At 52.3% G+C, this 11737-nt stretch overlaps 1 long non-coding RNA gene across 1 annotated transcript; it reads left to right on the forward strand.

The window, feature by feature from the left end:
• Positions 1 to 307: 307 nt before the first annotated feature.
• Positions 308 to 6270, forward strand: LOC146395716 (uncharacterized). Its single transcript, XR_014830752.1, has 2 exons — positions 308 to 2126; positions 2652 to 6270. It is a non-coding gene; the product is annotated as an uncharacterized LOC146395716 (long non-coding RNA).
• Positions 6271 to 11737: the final 5467 nt, after the last annotated feature.

Raw genomic sequence — 11737 nt, forward strand, 5'->3', positions numbered from 1 at the left:
CAGCCGTTGTCAAGTTCTCGCGAGCTGCCAATAGGCAGCCCCCGTTTTGTAAGGTTGAAATAACTACTTTTCCTGAGTATGAAAGTAATTGATGTCCATTCTAAACAAAGAAAATTAGAAAGCACGGAGCCATAAAAAAAGAACCATCCCCCCACCAACAAGCCACAGCTTATCTCTGTGAAGCCCCAAACTACATCAGGCTTCCTTCAGACTTTTTGCTGTGTTTCTCGCTGCCCTCATCCATTTTTTTAAGATGAGATCACACGACTGTGTGGCTTTCAATATAACAGTGTATTATAAACCTATTGATCTCCGTGTCACTAAATAAAGACCTTCATCTTTTATTTTAAAGACTACGCCGAATTCCACTATAATGCTCTGCTGAACTTTATTTAACCAAACCCCCATTTGGGGTGTCAAAGCGAATTCGTCACTATTGAAAACACTGCTAAAGTGAGTATTCTTAAGTAAAAACTTTTGCACATTGGTCCAATGATTTTTTTTTTTTTTGGGTGAATTCCTAGAAATGCAGTGATGACTGGGTATGCAAATGTTTTAAGGCTTTGGGAAATCGGTTGCCAAATGACTCTGCAAAAGCTTGGCTCCGTTTCGGTTCTTGCTGCGTGTGTGAAGGTGATTTCTTTCCCATCTCATCCGCTGTACTGGACAAGATCATCTCGCAAACCTTTGCTGAAGTTTAGGGTTAAAGATGCCGTGTCTGCTGTGCTGCATTAGCTTCAAGTTTGACTTTACCGGCGCAGAGCCGTGGCTTTGCATGTGTGGTTGAAGTTTATATTTCTTCATGGAGGGTCTGCATATGTTTTTTGTCTGTTTTCCTCTTAGGCCATTTGCTTTTTCGCTAATTATTCTTGAGTCCTGTCCATAGTAAGAGTATTCACTCTTTGAGTTCCTATCTCCTGCAAATTCTTTTTTTTTTTTACTGGTTTGTCAAATGAGCTGAGTCAGCCAAAGATGCCTGATTCCTAGGAGTGCGAGTGGTCTGTGGTTCCAGGAAAACACCCAGAAAACATCTGTCCAGTGGAGCAGCTGCCCCCACACCGTGGTGGCTTCTGAAACAGAGGAGCCTGTATCACCTACGGCCTTGTGCTAGAAAGAGCCACAGTCTGGAGGCCGAAGACCCAGGTCCCCAAACTGGCTCAGAGTCTTCACTTCCCACCAGCATGGGTGCGAACAGTGGCCCCGGTCCTGTAATTGGGCTTTCTGACCTCAGCAGCCCTCAGGGCTCCCAGCGCCTGAGTCTTCACCTCCAGCACAAGGGGCTCCTGGCCGAGACTCAAGTCTGCAGTCTGCAAGCTATTACATGCCTTGCCCTCCCACTTTGCTCAGGATGATAAAAGTAAGCTGCAGAAACCGGATGAAGCATCACACGGTTCGGTCAAATTCGGTCATCCCGCACAGGGGCAGGCGGAAGGCCAAGAAAAGCCCTGTTTTCTTTGCAATGCTCTGGAATGCTTCTCGCCAGGGACCCAGGGGGCCGGCCTTCCCGTCCGTTTCCTGACGAGGTGGCTCCGCCTGGCCTGAGACGACCTCCATCCCAGAGAGCTTCCCAGGACGCAGGCGGGCCTCTGACCTGGGGGATGCCCAGGAGGAGCGTCCGGGCTGGGCCGGGGGCTCAGACAAGCCGGCAGCCGCACGTTTCCTGGCCGCTGCCCGGGGACCCTGATGTACAAGTCTGCTTGCTAATTGCCGGAGAAAGGAAACAGGACTCTTGCTGTTCCAAACCAAAGAACCATGGAGAATTCGACGTGAGAATTTGATCAAAAACAACCTTCCTCACAAAGAATGCGTTTCCTCAAGATAATGAAAGTGTAGACGCCGCAACGCCTGAAGCCAGCTCGACGAAGGACGCTGGGTACCACGGGGCCCTGGGCGCACGTGGCCCTCTGCTTTATTGTCCGCATGTGGTCCCTGAGCCCACGGCCTGGCCGCAGACAGAGCCTGTGCGGGGCCAGGCCACCTGCTGGGCCTCTGCGGTTCCCTCGCCCCTCCCCAGGACAGCAGCCTTGATCACCAGCTCTTCTCGAAGCTTCCAGCATCCATCTGGGTCAGGGATGGAATATGTGCACATCTGTGAGCCTGCTGTTCGCAGTTCCTGGATAAGCCAAGTGAGTATCTCTTAGGATCGTACGTGGCTATTTGACTGCCTCCTTTCCCACCTTTCTCTGCTCCACTGTCATCCCTGGCATGCAGTGAGGACATGGCTGTGACCTCGCTGGTGCTGTGATGGGACTGCATGTCCTTCCCCCTCAAAGTCTGGCCTTGAAGTACTGTCACCCCCCAGACATCTGCCCTGCTTTTCTTTCCTTAGTATATATTTTTTGTCTTTGTAGGGCTGCACCCACGGCATATAGAGGTTCCCAGGCTAGGGGTCCAATTGGAGCTACAACTGTCCGCCTACACCACAGCCACAGCCACAACAAATGCAAGATCTGAGGCGCTTCTGTGAACTACACCACACTCACGGCAACGCCAGATCGTTAACCCACTGAGAGAGGCCAGGGATCGAACCCACAACCTCATGGTCCCCAGTCAGATTGGATTCTGATGCATCCAGATGGGACCTCTGGGCATGTTTTTCACATCTAAGCTATGTCCGTTCCTTGGTTATTCCTGTTTCTAACATTCTTTAGGTTAAGGATGCCTGTAAAGGGCTGCGTTTACTGCATTTCTGTGGGCTCTCCAGCTCCCATCTTGGTTGGCTCCCAGGTGGCTCTCACCACCTCCCCCATCCTCACCGTCTCCCCAATCCTCACCGTCTCCCCGTGGCAGCTGGCCCTGCCTGGTCTCTGACAACACCAGCAGTCCTCCTGGGAATATCACCTCCACGGAGCTGAGGTACTGGGGATCTGGATGCTGCAGAACTGTTTGCAAAGCTGTGAAAAACAATAATACAACTTGCCCTGTAGCCATGTTTATTGAAATGCTCACAAGTTTGTAAGGAGCATTGACCAGGGGTCAAGGTCTGAAGCCACCACGTGCATTTTTACAAGCAGAGAAGACCGCTCACTGCTGCAGCCGGCCACCCCCAGACTCCTGGAGGAGCTGCTGGAGCCCTTGGCCACACGTCCCACTGGAAACAGGCTGGGGGCAGTGCTGAGCCCTGCGGGAGTGGGGTGGAAAGCGGTGTCTCCGTGACCTCGTGATAGGGGTCTGCCCATCCCTGGGCTGTCCACTACGCAGCTTCATGAAAAGCATGAAAAGCAGGTGGACAGAGGCAGGGTGCCCAGGTTTTCATTTTCAAAGCTGTCACTGTTTCGGGGACCTCTCCTCCTGAGAGGCAGAGCCAGTCTGTTTGACGGCCATCAGCCTCACCCATTGGTAAGTCATTGTCACCGTAGGAGAAGAACATAAAAGAGGGGCCGTCCCTACTGTGTGGTCCCTTCAGGGCTCCCCGTGGCAAATCTTCGCCAGCTCCAAGCCGTCAGAGGGGCCAGCAACTTGCCCAGCCCGGAGTGGTCCTTGGACGGGGCAGTGAAAAGACATTTCCTGTGTTGTGCGGTGTAATAAGAGCTACAGATTGTACTGGAGCTGTGAGCTGCGAGGGAGGAAATTGGAGGGGCCCAGAGACAGCACGCGGTAATTAATCATCGCAGGACGAAGCCTGTCAAGACCCTTTCTGGGGCTGATGCTGCTGTCAGTTACAGCCGGCCCGCACCATCTGTAATTGTTTAAAATATCAGCCGTACCAGGATCCACGTTTCCAACACTTAGGCTTCATTTACGCCTCCCCAAAACGCTCCAGAAGACACCACCGGCCAGGAGGCTGTGCGGCTGCAGTGACCTCTGAGCCGACGTGAACATTCAGCAAAACCCTGGAGCTGTGAAATAAAATCCCAGTGACATGACTCTCATTTCAAGGGGAATTTCTAGCAGCAGGACTCATTCTTGGTCAACAGTGAGCTGGAAGTGAGAGCAGGTTGCCACATTTCAGGGCGGGGATTGCAAATTAAAACAAGCATTTCGGGAGGAAAAGGGCTTTCCTGTGCCGAAGACAAATTCCCCACTGCAAGTGCCATCATCAGTCATATGTGCTCTGAGCGATGCCAACACAGCCCTTCCCCAGAACAGGCGTCGGAGGGCCCTGCGTGTCTGTGTGCTGGCAGAGAACACGGCTGGGTCGTGCGGATGGGAGCCCACCTGTGAAAAGGTGCTGCTCCTTTGCCCCAAAGAGTTGGGCTTTCCTAACCCTCCCTGGGAACACATGAGGAGGAGGTTCAGCTAGTCCACAGGCCTGTGAAACAGCGAGGGAGGGAGTTAGCTAGAACTCATTCCTTAATCAGAGAGGAGAGACGTGTCTTTGCAGAGGAATTCCAAGTAACATCCAGAACTGTCCCCCTCCAGGAAGTGGACCTGCCCCTTCCCTCCCGGGGGACAGGGCACCCCCTGGAGGTTGCGTGGGGTCAGGAAAGGGAAGGCCGGCATGTCCACAAAGGAGGCACCGGCACCAGCATCTGAGCTCCGTGGTCCAGGTTGCCGTCACCTGTGCTGTCACGTGGATGCCACAGACCCTGATATGTGACACACAGGCTCTTCTTCCCCAGAACCTACAACGCAGATGAGTCATGATACCAACCACAAACAACTCAAAGCAAGGGACCTTCTACCCAATACCCACCCAATACTCTTCAATCTTTCAAAGTCAGGTAAAAGTAGCTGAGTCTGGGAACCTGTCCCAGATGGGAGGAGCCCATGGACGCTGCAGACTAATTGTGATGGGGGCTCCTAGACAGGATCCTGGACCAGAAACAGGACATTGATGGGAAAAGTGGTGAAATCCAGTAAGGCTACGTTTAGTTAACCGTGTGGTCCCAGCGTTAATTACTTCGTTTTGGCAAATGCATCTTGGTGATTTAAGACGCTGACATCAGGAGAAGCTGAGTGAAGGGTAAACGGGAACTCTCTGAACTCTCTTTGCAGCTTTTCTGTGAAATCTAGAATTATTTTCCCCAAAATGTTGACAAGTTCAGATGCAAACAGATCTTGGGAAATGCTGAGTCACTGTAACTGAAATGCTCTTTCCTTTCCCCTCTGCCACCAAGTGGTGGTGAAAGTTACAAACATCAGTGGTTTCCCTCCCTTCTGGAGAATGTTCTGGATTCCATGTCCTTTGTGGAAATGAGAGCCCACGATGGACAGGCAGAAGTTGCCATCTAGACAGAGTAGGTAGCAAAACTTCACCGCGTGTGCGTTCCCAGGTGGAAAGCCACACGAGCGCCTAGAACGCTTTCTTTCGTGTCTTGATGTTGTCCAAGAGGATGTCTGTAACCAGGGCCCCAGACCCTCCAGTCGGAAGCCCTGCTGTGGCCCAAAGGACCACGACGTGTGAGTTTACGACCCTGTGGGGAGCAGCTGCTGTTATCTGGTGTGAGCTGCCTATGCTTTGTTCTCTGTGTGGATGGGCAGAGCTTGGGTCCACCACGTCAGCTCTTGCCGCTGTTTCCTTTCTGGTCACACAGATACGGCGGCTTCATTCTCAGCATCACTGCAGTTCTACAGTGCTGCTGGTCAGTGGGACGGCTTCGCACACGTGTGGTCACTGACATTCCCCAGAGCTGTCCAGGAGTTTGTGGGATGTTGAGAGCTTCTACTTCCATCCCAGCATGCTAACCGACCACATCCTCCTTCAAGGTCACCTTTGTCCTTCCCCACATTTAGTATGGAAAAGCTAATTGCCTTGAAGTCATTGCAGGTGACAAGAGCCAGTCTCCAGCCCAGACTCTGCCTACCCCAGGGAAGAGGGCTTCCAGGGCCCCCGCTCAGATGGATGTAAAGACGCCACTTTCTAGCCTCTCAGCTTCCATGTGCCTCTTCCTTAAAATCGATCTGGCTGAGACCTGCCTGCCGTGGGCCTTTTCCTCGCTTTCTTACCACTCTGTCCCCACTTCTCAAAAAGAAGATGCCGTCTTCTGAGGCACTTTGCTGCCCGCCTCCCACCCCTGAGATCCAGGGCCCCAAACAGGAGGTTGCGGTTGGGACGTAAACAGTACAAAGTCTGCAAATCCGGCTGTGTCCCCCTCTCTGTAACCGTCAGTGTGAAAGAAAAAGGAATCGCGCCCTCAGGGGGTCACTCAGGACGTGGTTCAAGATAGATTGTTATGGGCTCTTTGGTCTATAACTCGGGGTTTTAGAGAACCAAAGGCTAATTTTTACACCAAAATCTTCTATTCTCATTTATTTATGTGTACTTTCAAAGACCACCACAACAAAATGAAATGAATAAATCTGAATCATATTTAATTAGAGCAATAATCAATGTCATCAATTATGAATTTCATTATAGATTTATTTCCAATAATATTGTATTTTTTGTTTAATAACTTTTAAATATATAACATATTTTTACTGTTCTGTTCCATTTATTTACAAAGAGTAATTCTAATACTAACTCAATTCAAAATAAAAGCTTAGACACAACTTTGGAAGAAGATACAATTTCAATTATATATATATATATTTATCGTTACAAAGAAGAATGATTGAATCGGCAATGCAAGAGTGAAGAGGAATTCCCATCGTGGCACAGTGGTTAACGAATCCAACTAGGTACCATGAGGTTGAGGGTTTGAGTGGGTTAAGGATCCGGCATTGCCGTGAGCTGTGGTGTAGGTTGCAGACGCGGCTCGGATCCCGCGTTGCTGTGGCTCTGGTGTAGGCCGGCGGCTACAGCTTCAATTCAACCCGTAGCCTGGGAACCTCTATATGCCGCAGAAGTGGCCCTAGAAAAGGCAAAAAAAAGACAAAAAAATAAAATAAAATAAAATAAAAAAATAAGAGTGAAGAGTGACAGTAGATAAAATTAGGATTGTGAATATAGTAATATAATAGTATATAAAATTAGGGTTGTGTATATAATAATAGAATAGAAATCAAACTAAGTTTGTTGATATCATACAAATACAGGTTAAAGAAAAAGAAGATAAGCAAAGTTTTCCAAGAGTTAAAAAGGAGATTATTTCGTATTAATATATAGAGAATGGAGGGCATTGATCAGTGTATTTAAACTTCCAGATTATTCATATGCTTTTAAATAGATGAGAATGGGTATCAATCCAGCATCACACTTACTTTTTTTTTATGGCCACACCCATGGCATGTGGAAGTTGCCAGGCTAGGGATTGAACCCACCTACCTGAGCCACTGCTGTCAAATTCTTAACCCACTGCACCACAGTGGGAACGCCTCAGCATCACACTTAAGTTTCGAGATGCCTGTAGGTTTTTAAATAGATGCGTGAGTACCCAGTCAGTCCAAGGAGTGAAGTGACAATTTAGTTTTAAGTTAACACTTAAAATTCACCCCCAATAACATATTCTGCAACTCCTTAAATAGAATGGACAATTTTAAGTGCCACGACATAAAGAAGCGTGAGGGGCTCGCAGGGGAGAAATGGTTTCAGGGTCTCGCGATGAGGAGTGGGGGCCGTTGCCCAGAGTGACCGTGGAGGTGAGGCCAGGGTCTGCCCCGGGGTGCTGAGTGGGTCTCACTGCCCCTTGCCTCCAACTCCTGGGGCCTCCACGGAGCCACGGCGAGCTTGATGGGCAGGAACTGGGGAGCCTTCGGTCCCCGGAGGAGTCGCTGTCCTGGGCGGCCCTGTGCTTGGGCAGGCGGGCCAGCTCCGTCCCAGGGTGCATCGCGTAGACACCACCGCGTGACACGGCAGAGAGTGCGGTGGCACTGCCAGTGGTTGCTGCGGAAACACATCCCCCAGATCGCCACCTTCACAAGGAAGCTGAAATCAGGGCGTTAAAACTCAGCCCATTGTCTTGCCCCTTTCCTTTTCAATCCCAGGAGCATCATGTCTTCGAGAAACTGTCAGAAATGTGGCTTTGAAGACTTTTCAGTTTGTCTCCATTTTTACACTCCCGCGGCGCTTCGTCGAGGTCTAGCGCTCCCTGGGCTTGAACAGAAAAAGCCTGTGGAAGGCGCGGTTTTCCCTGTTCTCACAACTTCCTTTCTCCCCTTTTTATAAAGGGAAGCTTTCATTTTACTGTCATCGTTATCAATGGCATCATCACTGTCTGGCTGCTGGATAAGGGTCTAGAATTCTGTCCAGAAGAGTCCGTGGAGACCCCAGCGAGGTCGTCCCCACCTCCGCGTGTGGGGGACGGGGGTCCTGCTGAGAGCCCCTGGGTGGAGCATCTGCTAGGTGCCTGCCTCCTGTGCCCGTAGGGTTCTGTCCGCATCAGCCATCGGCCTTGGGATGCACTGCTGTTCCCACTGACCCAGGAGGATCGGAGTCTGAGGGCCATGCTAGCCCCTCATGGACCAGAGGCCGTGACAGAGCTGCCTGGAAATCTTGTTTACAGATCTGAAAAGCTGCTGTGTCTCCCCTGGGCTGCCTCAGTTTGGCTCTGTCTGACCCACCTCCTCAGTCCAAACAGCACTATGGACGTGCCCCTACCCGGCTCCAGCCTGGCAGTGGTGGCCTTGGGAAGACGCATTGGCCATTGAGCGAGCTGTCATCCTGGGCCAAGGATGCTGCCAGCCAGGGTCCCTGTGCCGGCTGCTCAGGATGGAGCTCTGGGACCCCTGGGACTGCATTTCAGGAAGGCATCTGAGGAGCGAGGGGGGCCAGGCAGGTGCCTGCCAGGGATTTGGGAAGGGATGTGTAGGCTTCCGAGCAAACCCCGAGTCACGGGCCATGGGTGTCCCCAAGGCCAGAGCCCAGCACCCCAGCCCAGGCTTCTACCTGCCAGGTGGCCAGGTGACGGCCTGCAGACTCTCAGGTCTGCTCGTCTCTGGGTCTCGGGACCCTCCCCCGACCCCTGCGCCGGCCCTTCAGCCGAGGCCCTGCCCCAGTGCTTGAGCCCGCGCCCTGCCCGACTCAGACCCTCAGCCCACCGCACGGCCAGAACAAAGCGAGTTTGCGAAGTCTGACACATGAATACCATCTGGCGAGAAAAGCCCTGGAGTAATTGAAGGTGATTTTATAATTCTGGTGCTTTCATCCTGGCATCGAGGACTCCGAGGTTCCCAGCTGCAGTTCACCGAGTTGGTCGGCGTTGCGGCATCTCGGACAGGTGTCACCAAGGCAGTGGTGGCGGATGGGCCGTTCCCGGGAGCACGAGCTGCGCGCCTGCCCGGAGTGGGTCATTAAGATCGATGGTTTCCTCCGCAGTCCACGCGTTTCCTACAACAGACCAGCCCAGTCGCTCTTAAAGTGGCCAGACACAGACTATAATTCAATCTTGCATTTAATTTTTGACATACATTCATGGACGAAATATCTCTCTGTGTTCATCACAGCAACAGCGGGTACCTGGTCACCGATGAGAAATGCTCATCAGGGGTTCCCGTGGCGGCTCGGTGGTAACGAACCCGACCAGGATCCATGAAGACACGGGTTCGACCCCTGGCCTCGCTCCGTGGGTGAAAGGGTTCTGTGTTGCTGTGGCTGTGCTGGAGGCCAGCGGCTGCAGCTCTGAGTCGACCCCTAGCCTGGGAAGGGCCATGTGCCGAGCGCGTGGCCCTAAAAGGACAGAACATACATAAATAAATACATGATCTTCCGTAGCCGCACAATGTTCACTCTGGAACGATTTGCAAAGGGAGGAAACAAAACCGTGCAAAGCAGCAACCTGCGAGGGGCAGTGATAACACGCAGCCTCTGGGGGACGCGGGTCCCAGCCCTGGGAGGCCCGCCTCGCAGAGTCACGCGCGCAGCGCCCCGGCCATCTCCTGTCTGCTTTATCTCAGTTGCCACCGGGGCCGGTCGCTGGGGGGGCAGGCTCGGTGCCGCCTCCTGGGGGCCGGGACAGGGTTGCCGGGCCACGCGGGCCTTGGCCTCTAGACCTCGGGAGCCCCAGGGCCCCTGGCGGAGCCCGGCCTCCTTGAGCCCGTGGCCTCACGCTGATCCCCCAGCCTCTCCAGGGCTGGGGAGGACCTGGCTTTTCAGCCACACCTCACCCCAGCCCGCCCTGCCTTCAAAACCAGCACGCGGGGCGGAGCGTGGGCCTGGTGCTTTAGGCATCAGAGAGACGCAACTCTTAAAATAAAACTGTGTGATCCTCATGGAAGCACAGGAAAAAGAGACAGCACCTTCTGTAGGTGGAGACTGTTCAAGGCGACCCAGGCTATTCATACACCGTTTTGCTCATAACGTTGTAAAAATATTTAGCGTGAAACCAAGCTCAGATGGGTTGGCGTGGCTTGTGGCCTTGTGATTATTCCATTTCAGACCCGAGGGAGGGGTGGGTGACAGAGGCCAGCCCACAGGGGGCTGGTCAGAGCTGGGGCAGCAAAGAGGGGGCAGCCCCCAGGGTCTCTCAGAAACAGAACAGTGGGAGTTCCCATTGTGGCTCAGAGGGTTAAGGACCTGATGTAGTCTCCATAAGGATGCAGGTTCAATCCCTAGCCTCGATCAGTGGGTTAAGGGTCTGGCACTGCCACAAGTTGCACCAAAGGTCACAGGCGTGGCTCGGATCCGGTGTGGCTGAGGCTGTGGTGTAGGCCAGCAGCTGCAGCTCTGACTCAATGCCTAGCCTGGGAACTTCCACACGCTGCAGGTGCGGCCTTAAAAACACCCCAAAAGGAAGTAGAGCTGTGGTCCCCAAGATCCATTTCTCTGCTCCCCTCACCCACCGCAGGACTGATCCACCAGAGGGGTATCGTGCACTCCTGTCTCATGACGTCATTGGCTGAGGAAACATGACGAAAGGAGCAGCACAGGGGGCCCCCAAGCAGGGGACCCTGTTCCCAATGTCCCCCAGGCTGGTGGACGACAGACGGATGGACAGACGAGGACGGAGGAACGTGGCTCCCGCTAGCCCATCTCACAGGAATGAACCGCGAGGAGGAAGAGCCAGGGCTCAAATGCCTTTGATCTTCGTGAAAGATGGTTGCCAGATGGGGGGACGGAGAACCACTGGACTGGGAGGCATATAGCCTTAAAATCATCTTCATCTTGTTCAACTTTCCCTGCAACTCTGTATTAGAGGAGAAATTTATCATCGCTGTGATTCGTGGGGAAAAGCTTTTAAAGGAATGAGGGTGCCTTTGGAGATGTCAGAGGCGGGCCGGGGTGCAATTTCAGACTCGTGTCACTCAGCCCGAAGGACTCGTTTATACCAGGCAGGAGTGAAGCACATAAGGAACGCATTTATGGAAAATATTCCCCGATTGATCTGGTTATTACGCAGATATGGAGAAAGGAGAGAAAAAGGTTTTGAAAATCTTTACCCACATTTTTCAGCTCTGCCCCTCCCAGCCCCATACACAGCCCTGACGTCTCTCTAGCTGAAGGCTGCGTCTAAATGGAGTTTCCGAGATGTACAGGAAGATTGGAAAAAATACATTTCAAATGATATATATATATACATATTGGTCTTTTTGCCTTTTCTAGGGCCTCTCCCTCAGCATGTGGAGGTTCCCAGGCTAGGGGTCGAATCGGAGCTGTAGCCGCCGGCCTACACCACAGCCACAGCAACGAGGGATCCGAGCCGCATCTGTGACCTACACCACAGTTCACGGCAACGCCGGATCCTTAACCCACTGAGCGAGGCCAGGGACAGAATCTGCAACTTCATGGTTCCCAGTCAGATTCGTTAACCACTGAGCCACGACGGGAACTCCCTCAAATGATATATTTTAAAAACGTCCACCCCCACCGGGATTTTTATGTCTGGAGGTAAGGGTGAAGCTCCATACAGGTGCATTTATACAGAGCAGACAGCAGGGAAACAGCATGTGTTCATGCTTGGCCTAATTGGTAACATAT

This window comes from Sus scrofa, chromosome 16 (assembly GCF_054392235.1).
Source record: "Sus scrofa isolate SSC_HxYL_T2T_F1_AM1 chromosome 16, Sscrofa_HxYL_maternal_Yorkshire_Landrace_v2.0, whole genome shotgun sequence".
NCBI classification, from domain to species: domain Eukaryota; kingdom Metazoa; phylum Chordata; class Mammalia; order Artiodactyla; family Suidae; genus Sus; species Sus scrofa.